This window comes from Zea mays, chromosome 1 (genome assembly GCF_902167145.1).
Source record: "Zea mays cultivar B73 chromosome 1, Zm-B73-REFERENCE-NAM-5.0, whole genome shotgun sequence".
NCBI lineage: Eukaryota > Viridiplantae > Streptophyta > Magnoliopsida > Poales > Poaceae > Zea > Zea mays.
This window is the reverse complement of record NC_050096.1, coordinates 65,252,608-65,265,167: the sequence shown is the minus strand read 5'-3', so window position 1 is coordinate 65,265,167 and position 12,560 is coordinate 65,252,608. Positions and strand designations below refer to the sequence as shown.

General features: G+C 44.3%; 2 pseudogenes; one reads left to right on the top strand and one right to left on the bottom strand.

Moving 5' to 3' along the window:
* Positions 1–6,974: 6,974 nt before the first annotated feature.
* LOC103644681 (uncharacterized) lies at positions 6,975–7,629 on the bottom strand (annotated as a pseudogene).
* A 572-nt stretch (positions 7,630–8,201) lies between these two features.
* LOC103644680 (receptor-like protein 2) lies at positions 8,202–10,515 on the top strand (annotated as a pseudogene).
* The last annotated feature ends 2,045 nt before the right edge of the window (positions 10,516–12,560 follow it).

Sequence of the window (12,560 nt, the reverse complement as noted above, 5' to 3'; positions counted from 1 at the left end):
GCGTAAATGGGTATGGATTTTAGCGTAAATCTTAGATCTGTTTCGTAACTACGAATGGGACCCAAAAATTACGGCGTAAAAATCGCGCGCGTCCAATCGTGCGCGGGTTTTGGCTCGGACGATTTTTTGCGTAAAACGTGAACCAAAACAATGTAAATGGGTACAAATTTTAGCGTAATCGTAAATTTGTTTCATAACAACGAACGTGGCCCAAAAATTACGCCGTAAAAACCGTGCGCGTCGGATCATGCGCGGGTTATGTCTCGGGCGGATTTTTGCGTAAATGTGATCCAAAATAGCGTAAATGGGTGTGAATTTTAGCATAATTCGTTGATCTGTTTCGTAACGAATTACAGAGTTTAAATCGTGCATGTTTAGCGTTAGTTTCCATGCATGTCGCATAGAAGTTTTTGAACAAAAAACGCATCGATAGGACCATTTATTATGTAACAACCAAAAGGCAACACATGGTTCAGATTTCAAAAATAAGAAACCTGTCATTTTATATCCGTGAACCCATAAATGATATACAAAATACGATAATGAGCGACACAATGATGGTCAGGATGTTAAAAAGATCCATCATTCATGTCGCACACATCAATCAAGAACGATGTCATAAATATAACAAAGATGGCAGATGCCATGCCATAAATCATGTCAATATATGTGCATGCTGAACCAATAACAGAAAATACAATTGAAAAAACAAAATCATCAAAACACTTGGCTTCTGCTATAAAAATGCTTCTTATGCTTCTTTGTAGCCTATACATAGTTCCTCCATATGCTTTTATGATTCCTGAAAGAAATAGGATAAGGTGCATCTGGAATGATATCATCTAACCATTTCATAGCACGAACCATTATCATTCTATATTATCATAACAAAAAATCATCATATTTGATACTCCCTAGCATAAAGAAGCAGAGACAAAAATCTTTGTACAACCATGTCACACGTGAAGGAATACCACAATATAAAAGCTGATATGAAATTAAGAAAAATGATCATTTAAGATTTTTTGCATAAATATGCAGAAAGTGTAAAAACAAGTAACATGCCTCCTTCATGAAAACGACAACATAAACACTAGTGCTATTACCCTTAAGGACTTAACAACATTAGCAATCACATAAATTAAATAGATTTGCATAGCAGAATAGAATCATATTGTTGTATTTCGACTCATGGCCAACCACATTGTTGTGCTCATCCACAAAAATGCATTTGTGAAAAAAAATCAAGCAAGCATTGTTGTGAAGAATTGTTAATGAATGACTTGAATATGATAAAACAATCATGTACAGTATCACAAGAAAAATGGAAGGAATTGATCCACAAATTCTAAAAGTTTCTCTTTAATCCATGTTCACCCACACGAATTTCCACACTCCACTCAAAACTGTGTACTATAATAACTTGCTAAAAGTACACTTTGTAAGCATAATATTGCCCTGACTTTCGAACACCATCCAAAATTTACAAAAATAAAATTTGCATCAATTATACACTCAAATACTTAATTGATTCATAAAGAATTACTCATCTATCATCATCAATTATACAGACAGTACATCCATATCCAGATCATTCTTTTTTAATTACATACTGAACCTGAATTCCGAATGCAAAAACAAATTAGTTACAGTACATAACTCCTTACTCATGTACATACGGTGCAATAGCAGTGGGGAAAAATTGGAACTAGTCATAAATAGTGCAATGGTGTGCATAAATGTACTCCAATGATAGTCATAAGTCGTGCAATGGTAGGTATAAAGGTGTTTTGTAGGACTGCTAAAGTATAATAATATTGCAAGTATAAAAAACTCAATGGGTCAATCATTAAAAAGTTAAATTGTTTTTTCTAAAATTTGAAAAGGATAGTGCCAAGATGTTAGTATAGAAACAAAGCAAGAAAGAGCAATCTTGGATCTAGAAAATGAAAACATGACCACAATATAAAAGCCTATATTCAAGAGAATAGTATCATCTATTGTTCTTTTTTCAAGGAATCTACAACTTCAAAATTGAACCAAACAAGTCTGTCTGTTCTAGTTCCGTCGAGTTATCAACATATAAGATGTATGGGTCAAGTATAAAAACAACCAAATTAAACATGCTAACATATAAAAACCCAGTGGCATGATCTTATCTCAAATTAAATGAGCTTTCCACCTATTTTCAATTATGGTACTATCAAATCATCACCAACTTAAAGCATATGTGCATGAATAACATTGATGGTCGTGAATGCAAATTAGAGGCACCTGAGCTTTTTACTGAAAGTAAGACACAACAAGAAGTGTCATAAATTTATTTTAAAAATGTGTAAATCACAATGATTATATAAAGAACTTGTACATGTTTAGTGCACAATATGCTAAAATATAAGCTCAACCATATAATATACATTCATTAATCACCACACCATCTGTGCGACCTGCTCTGTATTCTTTGCAGTCCAGTGCTAAAACTCCTCATGAGCAATCAGTCTGTTTAGGATCTATAATAATCTTTTGTCGGAGTCAACTCTAGTTGGAAGCACAGTTTGGTGAACTAAACAATATGGATGGATTTCTACCTTGTAAAGTAGCAGAGACTTTCACCACCTTATATTTGCTTGTCAGTTTTCTAGACAATAGAATAATAGAAAGGGTAAGGCTAACGTCCAATCCAAATAGCAAAGAAAACAATAAAAAGTATCACAATACATTGATGTGGCCTGCAGTAACTGTTTCTCCGCGTCACAGATTCATCATTTCGTCCGTAGAGGCAGCAGAAAAGGTGGGGTAAACTTTTGTTTTCCAACACTAGTTACCACCGTGAATAAATTATCAACAACTGAAACTCGCACGCGACTCAATGCAGCTCATAAATAGGGGAAGGAGATCAGCACTAGCCTTGGACTTGAGATCGTCTATGCTCTCGCACTGCTCCTCGACCAGCTTGCCGAGCGACGCCGCCTTCTGCTCCAGCCGGACGACCTCGACGATGTTCCTCGAGGAGAGGCAGGCCTGGGTACACGCTCTGGGTGGAGGAATGGATGGCCGTGCCAAAGCGGTGCTGGATCTACCACCTCGCCTCGCTGCCGCCGTTCCTGCTCGTCTTTGCGGGCCACATCTGGGTGGTGGACCACTGGTGGAACTAGCACGAGCTCGGCGGCGACAACGTCGAGGGCCGCTGTCGGGGTCTCCATCAGGGCCATATCAACCTCCTTCACTGGAGCGGCAAGGGTAAGTCGTGGATCTGCCTCGACGCTCGCCAGTCGTGCTCCGTGAACTACCTATGGGCGCCCTACGAGGAGGAGGTGATGGGAGATCTAGGTGGATGGCGATGGGAGGATGAGGCGGCGGTTGGGGGTGCACAGAGATGGCAATGTTGGGCACGGTTAGGTTTTTGTGCGTGGGTGGGGATGGGATGAGAGGGTTTGAGGGTTGTGTGGTGGGACGGTCCGTGGGCGAGGGCGCGGCGTGGGGTCAAGTTACCTAGTCGGTCAACCGAGTAGGGTGGCTAGGGCTTTCTCTAGTTAGGAGAGCCCAGGGCTCTTAATAGATATATATATATATACTCCTAGCTAGATATTTGCTGGATTTCTGCGCATTAGATCCAATCCTTAACATGAACTAATATTTCTTACTATTTTATTATTCTGTGGTGGATCCACCGAGGCCACCTCGCTTAGGCCGTGTCGCAAAGATTTGTACATACGTTGCCGCTGCTGCATGCTCTCTCTGATTTTTTTATTTGACGTTTATAATATAAAGTTAAACTATTCAGTATCAAATAAAAAATGAAGGTGGTATATTATAATAGTATAATGTTCGTGTATTACAATAGCACATCTAATCACAAAGGCATGAGAACATATTTCATCCTAATTTGAGTATCAATTCAATGGGCTACAATATCCAGTAGTCAATTTATATCTACTAATTATTAAGGCAGTAAGTCCCCTCCCCGCACAGTCCATTCTCACCATTCCATGTTCTGCCTTTTCCGATCCCCCTCCCTGTTTTCTTTATCATTTCCCCATCCCCACAAAGTCTATTCTCGTTCCCACGTACATCCCACGCCTAGCTAAAATTTAATTAAAAAAACAGGCCCCAAGGGGATTCGAACCCGCGACCCCTCAAGCAAATATGCTCGTAGCTACCACTACACTACATGTGTGTTTATGCCTACATCTATTATAGTAAAAACATATACTACATATCTCCTGAAGCCCACCTGCTACCCTTGCACAATGTGTAGTAGTAGATAAGTATCACCGAGAATTGAGGGAGTAGTATTTAAAGAAGAGTCTTGTATGCAATTTCTTTTGTTTGAATAATGTTTTCAACTTAAATTCTTTTTTTTGCATGTGTGACATTTATTCTCTGTAATATTTTTCCATGGATATGACTTATAAGTCATTTTCATAAATCAATACCAAAGATGAATCCATGTTTCTTACTTACAAACCCCAAACAAACACCACTAGCACGAGGCGCTCGCGTTGGTGTCGCTCGTCGACAATGAGAAGAAGCTTGGCGACTGCCAGTTCGACCTATGTAAGCAGTCCTACGTGGCCCATGCGCCGCTGTGTATGGCAAGCTCCGGCGCAGCCGCCGCTTGGACGCGGTCCAGAGCGGCTGCACCGCATTGTCCATCGTCAAACAGGGGGACCTCATTGTCGTCGCCAATGCCGACGACTCTCGGATTGTTCTGGGCACCGCAACCAACGACGGCGTCATCATGACGTCCAGCTCATCATCCACCTGAAGCCCAACCTGCCACGTAAGTCGCTACTGACCGGCCATGAATTCTTGTGCGCTGGGATGACGACCATTGTTGCTGTTGTGTGTGTCCTCGAACAAGATGTATGTAGAGGAGTAGCACATCCGGTGGTGCAACGACCATGTGTACTACCTCGCTGATGAGCCCGGAGTGCACTTCATTTGGCAGCCCAGCCAAGAGTCATCGATACTCACCATGTCGCGCGCGTTCGATGACTACTATATCAAGGATTGTGGCATCATTTCGGCGCCGGAGGTGAGCAGAGGAGGACCGACAACAATGACCACTCGCCATCGTCGGGGTAGCTTTTGTGCCGGCCTGTCTTTAATTCTCTTCGCAAACACACACTTGCCTATTTGTTTAAGCAAGCGTGTATGGTGGTGCGTGCCTGATGACTAACGATGTACGACAGAACTTCTACCAGTAGGTGTGGCACATGCTCTCCAATGATGAGACCATGCAAATCATGACATATATCGAAGTCTGCATGATACTGATGGTTGCAATGTAGTAGTGAAACAACTAAATTAAAATAACAAAATTTATGTATAACTAGGATCACAAATGGATTATGAAACATTTTTCTTATAACAATATAAGACACATTTTGTATATAAGTTATCATGGTATTATATGTTCCCGTTGCAATGCACGTGTACTCACCTAGTTAACGAAAAGGATATATATTGGCATGGAGCTGGTTCAGTTAAAAAGGAAGATAATAAATTTTACCAATTTGGTTCGGTAAGTTAAAGAGTGATATCATTGTAATATAAATATCTCGAACAATCACATTGTAGTTGATAGCTGCCTAGAGGGGTGAATAGGCAACATTTGTATTTTCACAACTTAAAACAAACTAGAATCCCAAATTAGATATTAGTTCAAAATCTAGATCAAAATAGAGTAAGGGAAGAGGAAAGTTATGCTCTTCTTGATTGTGGAATTAATACAAGAGTAACATCACAAGTGACGATATAGCAATAACTTGAGAGAGATGAAGAACAAATTGCGGAAAATAAAGAACACAAGACACATTAATTTGTTTCCCGAGGTTCGACTCCGAAGAACCTATCTCCCCGTTAGGTGTCCTACCAGACTAGGTCTCTCTCGACCTTTTCAAGTGATCCAACGATCAGCTTGAGCTCTCAGTTCTTTTGATTTGATCTTCCTTCTCACAAGGTACTCCACAGAGATTGGAGACTCTTACTAGCTGTACACAATGAATGGGAGTAAAAACTCCAATGAAAGCAAGAGGGAGGAGAAACACACACAAGATCACAACAACACCAAAGAATCAAGAACACGAGCGCACAATTTGCAGCACAACTCTTTCTAGGCCATTTTTGCGATTATGGGCGTTTGGAGATCTCTCCGGAGTGTTGCTCTAATGCTTATGAATGAATGTGTTGCTCTTGAGTGGCTTGGGTGCTCGACTAGGATGATAGGAGGGGTATTTATAACCCCAAATAGTCTAAAGAGTCGTTGAGAGAACAGTAAAAAATATGCCCTCAACTGGTGATTGGACCTCAATGGTCGCCCACCGTCAACGGGATCTGCTCGAGCCTTCCCTCCTCACGGGGCACCGGTCCAGTCGGGTGCACCACCAGACTAGCCACATGTCAACTAGTCGTTGAGATGACCTTTGAAGGCCTCATAGAGCCGTTGGACCTAAGGTTCGGTGCAACACCGGACCAGCCCGATGTGCTAGGCCACCGAAGACACTTTGTAGAGCTCTCTGAACTTTGGTCCGATACGCCACCACACCGGTCCGGTGCACCAGGCCACCAAATACCCATTCTAGACCTCTCTGCAATTTTGGTCCAGTGCTCTTAAACAAATATTCCTAGTGACAATCCAATAAGTCTAAGTCATGTATTTTCATTTATTTGATATTTCCAACTTAGTTTCTCTGTTTATTTGTATTTGATTCCTGCACACACACTTAGCAAACATGTTAGTATATAGTGTTGTGTTGGTCATTAATCACCAAAACATTTATAAAAATGGCTCAAGACAAATTTCTCTTTCAGTAGTCTCCTCTCTCCCATGTACAATCACCAAAACTAACCATAATCCAACATCCAAAAGCACCAAAATGTCTAAGTTCGAAGTGTACTTACCTATTAGCAGTGCATTTTTATTCCTTTTGATATTGAAAACTAAGTATCCTTCCAGCAAATATCTAAACTTAAAACCATCTCAAAAACACCATAACAACTGACATGACAACCACTCCTAAAGGCCATCACCCATGTCCAGAGCAGCATGAGGTTAACATTCTTCGTAGCCTGGAGGCACAGAGTGAGAACTTTCAACCTCGCGTTGGCCTCTATCTTCTAGAAGAAGGCAATGGGCTTGATGGTGTGGTGTAGCACCAGGGAGACCGTGAAGCGGAATGTGAATCCTTCCACTCCCTACACCGCCACGATGAAACCAATACTGAGGGGTGGGTCACCATAAAAGATCCATGTATCGGTGGCAAGGTGCGCCCCTTCGAGGAGCGCAAGCAAGCTGTTGAGGCTGCATGGAGCGGTGGAGCGCATCGAGGTCCCACTGTGTCTCGTCAGCCAGCGATGACGTGTTGCACTCCAATGTGGGGCCCTAGATCTCTTAGTGTCGCATCTCATCCGATGACACGGACACGAATGGGGCACCCTGACTAGGCTCTAACATCATGTTGGAGAGCTTGGGGCTAGGGTTTGAGGGCACGAAGAAGAAGTCTTGTCCGTGATTCAGAAGGATGAAAGCACGTCCATGGGTGAATATTTTAGGTATGGGGAAACGTGTGCGGTGGCAACAACCATTGGGATCAGGAGGCAACTGGAGAGGCACGAGAGTGCCATCGGAGCCTACAAGCCTTACAAAAAATGGTCACATCAACATCAGTGTCTACTTGCCTGGTTTGGATTTATGAAAAGTTCTCTCCTAGCTTCTTCGCTCCGACGTTGCTGTGATGTCGCTGGTGATGTCGTTGGGCAGCCTCAACAAGCCTCATTCTGACGACGTCCCTGAATACATAGAAGAAGCTGGTGTCGACAACGACGACAGTGTAGTTGACCTCCGTCGTGTCGTAGCCGTGTCATCCTACAACCCTACTGCCCCTGGTGGTAGACGTTAGGGATCCAAAACCAATGTCCCACATACATCATGGCGACATTGATGTCGTGGAGCTCCACCATCCAGCGCTCGTCGAACGCATCGTGGAACACCTGATTGTAGCGTACGCCAACATGCTCCAACTTCTTGACGCCCTTGACCATGCTTCCATTGCTCATGATTTATATCGGGATTAGTGGGCTAACTTTGCCTCTGGTGAGATAAGGTTTATCCAGATGCCGCCATCATTATCTGTCTCTGTTTGTTAGGTAAAAAGTGGGGGAGAGAAACAAACCTGCACGACGTGTGACACACGACGATGGTGGAAACCGTGGAAGTTGGTGCTTCTCTAGTTTGTTTGTTAGCCAAAAAAGTGGAAGAGATGAACAAACCTACGTGCTTTGCACGCGACACACGATGATGATGGAAACTGTTGCTTTATATAGTAGAGAAATATTATTGAACGACAAAACATATGTACAATATCTGTTAGACACAATTACGAAGTCAGGATTTTTACAGTAGGGTATTTCAAGTAAATAAAATTCTAAATATAAATATTTAGTATATTAGATCATAATTCATAACCTAATAACCATAACAAGAATACAATATGGAAAAAGATTGCGTGATTCACTCTAGAACTTATCAACTGTTTTGTGCCCTCTACGTCCCCTATAAAAGGAGCAAACCCTTTCCTCGTTAGAGGTGAAAACGGTCGGGATACATCTCGTTCCGCTCTGCTCCGATTTCTATATTGACCCATTCAAATTCATACCTATGGATATCCCTCTTGTTTATGTTTTTCTTGTTTTTGACAAATGTGAAAGAAACAATATGGGTGTTTTTCCGGCTGTTTTCACTTTTCTCGTTTTTAGTTAGGATATGACGTTTTTATCCCCATATAATAACTTGTTTTAGATACTAGGAACGTGTCCGTGCAATGCTACGGAACACAAATTGTGACCCTCCAATGGACTTAGGGCCCCGACGACGGGCAGCCTATCAAGTTACTCAACGTCTCAACTCTCAAGCAACCAGCTCACAAGGCAAATCCCGCCGCTCACACTGGCGGGCATGACCAACCTCGTCGCTCTCAACGTGAGCAACAACAGCCTCACCGGAGAGATCCCCAGCACCATCTGCGCTAGAACGCCGTTCCTGTCGGCGCTCGACCTCAGCTTCAACCAACTCAACGGAAGCGTGCCCATGGACCTCGGCTGTTGCTCCGCGCTACGAGTGCTCAAGGCCAACCACAATGAACTCCACGGGACTCTGCTGAACGAGCTCCACGACGCGACCTCTCTCGAGCACAACTCCTTCCCATACAACCGTCTGCAGGGAGCGCTCAGCGCCGAGCGTCTAGCCGAGCTCAGGAGTCTGGTCGTCCTCGACCTCGCGGAGAACGAACTCATCACGGGCGGCATCCCGGACTCTATCGGGCGGCTCGAGAGGCTGGAGGAGCTTCGCCTAGAGCACAACAGCATGTCCGGCGAGCTGCCACCGGGTCTGAGCAGGTGCTCGAGTCTCAGAACCGTCATTCTCCGGAGCAACGGTTTCCATGGAGACCTGAACAACGTTGACTTCTCCTCCTTGCCCAGGCTAAAAGTTCTAGATTTCGTGGACAACAACTTCACCGGCACAGTCCCTTAGAGCCTGTACTCGTACAATCGACCTCATCGCGCTCCGACTGTCCTCCAACGGCTTCCACGGCCAGCTCTCGCCGCTGTCCCTGACAAACAACTCATTCACGAACGTCATGAACGCGCTCCAGGTCCTCAAGAGCGCTCCGAGCCTCACGACTCTGCTGATCGGCGCCAACTTCAGAGGCGAGGCGATGCCGGAGGACGAGACGATCGACGGCTACCAGAGCCTCCAGGTCCTGTCCCTGGCGGACTGCTCGCTGTCAGGAGAAATCCTTCGCTGGGTGTCAGGGCTCGAGAACCTGCGAGATCGAGCTGTTCCTGTCCAGCAACCGGCTCACCGGCCTGATCCCGGCCTGGGTCAGCGGCCTGAGCCTCCTGTTCGTTCTAGACGTGTCCAACAACAGCCTTGCGGGGGAGATCCCGACAGCGCTGGCGGATCTACCGATGCTGAGGTCCGAGACGACCGTGGACGACGACGACGACAGTGGGTCTTCGAGCCAGGCCGCGTTCCCGCTGCCCGTCTACATGGCCGCGTCGCTCCAGTACCACAGGGTGAACTACTGCCCTAAGCTGCTGAACCCCGGCGACAACGGGCTCACCGGCGCGGTGCCGCCGGAGATCGGCCGCATGAAGGGACTCATGTAGCTCAACCTGAGCTTGAACAGCCTGCGCGGGGAGGTTCCGCAGGCCGTCGGCAACCTCACGAACCTGGAGGTGCTGGACCTGTCCAACAACCGCCTGACGGGCGAGATCCCCAGGGCGCTAGAGAGCCTCCACTTCCTCTCCTACTTCAACGTCTCCAACAACGACTTGGACGGGCATGTTCGGGCAGGAGGTCAGTTCTGCACGTTCCCGAGCTCTAGCTTCGCGGGGAACCCGGGGATAGAGGCGGCTGCGGGAGCGGATCCGGCGCTAGGCGCGACTCGCGAGCGAGGATGGCATCGCAATCGGGCGGTGGGGATGGACGCAATCGGACGGTCAGGATAGAGGCGGGGGCATGGTTGTGCCTGGTCTACACTATCGTCTTAAGGATTAGTAGAGAATACAATGAACAAATAATAGACGACTATATCACATCACAACAAACTAATCCCTAATTGATTATGTTTTCTTTCTTTGGTAGACACATGTATATTATAATATATTACTTCTATATGTCTAGATAAGATGTTTCAGTTGATCAAAATACTACTTCATTTTTATACTCTATGTGGCGATGTTCTCACTTTTTATGTCTGTTTCCGATCATGTTCCATTTGTTTTGGTTCGTTTTCGTCATCCTATTAGTCCCGTCGTCGATTGCGTTTCCAATGGTCCTTTTTCCAAAATAAAATATGAAAATAAAAATAGTAGAATGGTTATCATGACTAATCATATTCATTTTCATCCTTACTACTACTCACATATTCATCTCCTTCCCTTCCTCACACCAAAGATTGTGCTACCCCAAAGATTGGTAGCCACCCCTTCATGCTCACCACAGCCAGCTCCACCCAAGTCGCAGCCAGCTATAGCCTCCTATATATGACCAGGCTCCAGCCAGTAGTAGCCTCCTCTAGCCATGCTTATGCTGGCCGTCGCCAAGTTGGCCATATATAGCCTCTCTCGGTCGACCATTGTTGGCCATAACCATAAACTTTCTAGGGCTAGCCCTAGCCCCGAGCAGCCACGCGACTCGCTCGCGCTCTTCTCCTACGCGCTCGACAAGTTCTCGCTCACCGCGGCACTCCAAAGCCCTGCTTCTGGAGTGATGATGCACGGTCGCCTCCTCCGAGTTGGTCTGCCGGGCCCTGCTCCCCGTGGGCAATGCACACATCGCCATGTACCTAAGGGTGGTAATAGATTACGATCTAAATGCTATTTCACAAAATAGTAGAGCATTAAATAAATTTTAGTTTAAAAATAAATAGAAATAGAGTCTGATTCTAATCCAATCCAATTCTTAAATCTTATAGCGTAAATAAAATTTAGAGCCTATTGTTATCCATATATGTACCTCCTTTCACAAGATTGTCGTGCAGAGTGGATGGAATGCAATGGCCGAGAGGTTAGTAACTCCCTGGTTTCCCTGTGTACTAAATCATCAGTTTGCTTGATGATGTCGTGCGGATCCTTGAGTCCATGCATGGAGGTGCGGAATTCACTGAATGATGCTAGTACATAGTCAAATGAAGCTCTTGGTTACGTAGAACAAGCTAAGCCACTTCTCTCTTCAGAAGAGACTAGTATCATCTCCTGGACTGCAATGGTACGTAGGGGCCGGACTTGCAAGGGATGGCCGCTGTGCAATGAAAGTCGGTAATCAGACCACTGTCAACTTTTGTACGAAGGAGATGAATCTCTTGGCGGCATCATGATTGATGGAGCGAGATCAAGCTCTTAGGTTTAGTTTGGGAGCCATAAAATCGGAGAAGATTAGAGGGATTAGATTCTCCTTCTTATTCAGTTTTGAATAAGAAGAGAATTTAACCACTTCAATTTCTTCCGGTTTTCTGGCTCTCAAACTAATCCTCGAGGTTATTTAACACACCATGTTTTCTTTTATGCACTTGGCGCATTACTAGAACAATTCTAGCGACCTTATTTCTTGCTTGTTTTGACCATACATACATGTAATTGCTTACTTATCGATTGATGTGGGGCACACATGTAGAAACAATAACATATGTAAGTAAATGTTTAATGCTATCAAAATTTCTAAACTGATTTGTGTCGGTTGATATATGTATTATTCAAAATAGGCCACTGTGACAGTTTACAGTGATAATCTACTTTTACTTATGATAGGCATTTGTGAGATTATTTGTGCCATCCAGAAGGTTCTAATCGTATATCCTTTTTATTCATATTGTAACTAAATAATAATTGGTAGCTAGGCAAATTGATTTGGTCCATGTCAGGATGATTTGCTACAACAACATGTTAGGACGGTCCTAACTATTTGGTAATTGTTCAGGGACCGTTACTATTGTTCTTGGGCAAAGCGAAAATTTGCTACAAATTACTCGCCGCAAAGATCTGTGTCAAAATAG